Here is a 2445-nt window from a genome sequence, read left to right on the forward strand (position 1 = left end):
TCTCAAGGCGTAGGCAAGGCTTGGCCTTTTGAGCAAAAGGCTCAAAAGGGGCTCAGGCAGACACGGGGTCTAGGCCAGTGCCTTCCCCACAGGAGAGGAGAGGCGACAGTATTCCTGTACACCGCCCGTGTACTGGGATGGTGAGCTGTGGAGGACTGTCCCCACTCCTTCCCCGGCACACCCCCTGCCACCGACAACGCTGCCACATCTTGTAGGAAGACAGCATCTGACTGCCCATTTCTCCAGGGAGCTGTTTCTGCGAGTTCCAGGTATGGTGCCTGGTGGCAAGCCCAAGTCTGCCCTAGGGATATGTGGCCAAGGAGATACTGTCTCCTTGGGACTAGAGGCACAGGACAGGCCTTCCTTCTGCCCAGACTCCTTCGTCAGAGTGGAGCACGCGTGCCTGCCCTAGTCGTCCCCTTGTGTCTCCTTAGCAGCCAGGTTTCCGTCTCTCCGCACAGGGAGCAGGTGACACTTATCTTGCCACCGGCCTGCTGTTCCTGCCAGGGGAGGCTCTCCTGCTTCACGACTGTTTCCCAACAACAAGGCCAACGGCTCCTTCTCTTCTACCGGGGCGGCGTGCTGCGTCCCCAGACTTGTTCCTGGGGAATGCAGTGACAGTCGTGTCCCTTTCCTTAAGGCCCTTTCCAGATGTGCAACCACGCTTCTCTCTCAGGAAGAGGGGATGCTAGGGCAAAGAGAATTTAGCTCCATGCGGGTTCCTTCCACCGTGCTGCAGAGACTAGCTCAGGCAAGCAGCAGCAGCATCCCACACATCCGACTCTGATTTCCCTAGGAATGCTGTGCTTTCCCAGAGGACATGCCTGGGCAAAGAGGCTTTTGCTGTATGCGGGTTTCTCCCACCGTGAGACTGGGCTCAGGCAAGCAGCAGCAGCAGCCCGCAGAACCAACTCTGATTTCTTAGCGAATGCTGTGCTTTCACAGAGGCTTTGGGCTTGGAGCGAACAGCACTTCGCCGCTGCTTCCTCAGCAAGGCTTTGAGCGTTTGCTCTGTGGCGTCAGGGGAGAAAAGCTGTGGGAGAGCTGATGCTTCTTTGGCTTTGCTTTCCCGGGCTCCATGTTCGCATCCTGGGTTCAACCTGCCAAGCCGAAATAAACAAGCACAGCCTCGACCCTGCAGCAGCATGCGTGGCCTAGGATGGCATTCTATGCCCACTACCATCTCCTGGCATAGGCAAGGCTTGGCCTTTTGCTCTGGCACTCAGGTGGACTCGGAGACGAGGCCTGTGCCTTCCCAACAGGAGAGGAGAGGTGACAGTATCCCAGCACACCACCCGTGCACTGGAATGGGGAGCTTTGGGGGACTGTCCCCACTCCTTCCCCTGAAACCCCGTGCCTCCGCAAAGGCTTCCACATCCTGGAGGAAGACGGCATCTGACTGCCCCTTCTATCAGGGAGCTACTTCTGCGAGTTCAGGGTACGCGCCTGGTGGCAAGCATATGTCTTCACCAGGGAAAGGTGGCCAAGGAGCTGCTGTCCCCTTGGGCCCAGTGGCCCATAACAGGCATGCCTTCTGCCCAGACCCTTCCTCAGAGTGGAGCACGAGCCTCTGCCCTAGTCGTCCCCTCGTGTCTCCTTAGCAGCCAGGCTTACGTCTCTCATTCTGTCCAATCCGTCCATCAATCAACCAATTCCTTCAATTCAATAAGTAAAAATAAAATGGGGACGCATGGGGTCCTAATGAACGACAAGAATATCGAGGGTTGTTCTATAAGTTTTTGGACAATTTTCTTTCTTGCTTTGACACACAGGGTGAGAAGTAGGCAAAGAGAGGCAGGCAGAGAGAGAGGGGGGGGGAAAGAGGCTCCCTGCTAGGCAAAGAGCCAGATGCAGGGCTGGGTCTGCAGGCTGAAGTCTCGCCACGTCCACCGTGAGGCCCTCCAGCAACTCAGACAGTCCCATGGGGATCTCAAAGCACAACCTGCCTGCCCCTGCCCCACAGCAGGGCCTGGGCGCCGCCCTCGCCTCCTCCCTGGAGGGATCTGTGGCCCCACACACCCCCCCAAACGAGTGCACTCAGAGGGCACTGGAAGCGCTACTGGCTGCTACCGCACCTGGCTCCCAGGGCTCAGCTTCTCCCGCCAGTGGTAGCTGCAGCAGCGGCAGAGGAGGCTGAGGGAACGGGGCGGGGCGCTGTGAGGGCGAGCAGCATCTGGGGCTCCTCCAGTTCGCCCCGCCCCAGGGCCAGTTGCTTCTCTCCCCACCCTTCCCACTCTCAACCCTTGTTCATTTCTCTGAAGGGTTTTCATTGTTTGTTTTAGGGAAAGGGCACTCCTGAGTGGGGGAGGTGCTAAGGGCAGGACCAAGCGAGAGACCTAGTGGGCTCTGCCCCGAGCCCAGATCTTGCCTCACGGATCAAGCTCAAGAGCCTGAGATCACCACCTGAGCTAGAACCAAGAGATTGGCACTTCACTGAGGGTGCCA

Source organism: Mustela nigripes, chromosome 5 (genome assembly GCF_022355385.1).
Source record: "Mustela nigripes isolate SB6536 chromosome 5, MUSNIG.SB6536, whole genome shotgun sequence".
NCBI lineage: Eukaryota > Metazoa > Chordata > Mammalia > Carnivora > Mustelidae > Mustela > Mustela nigripes.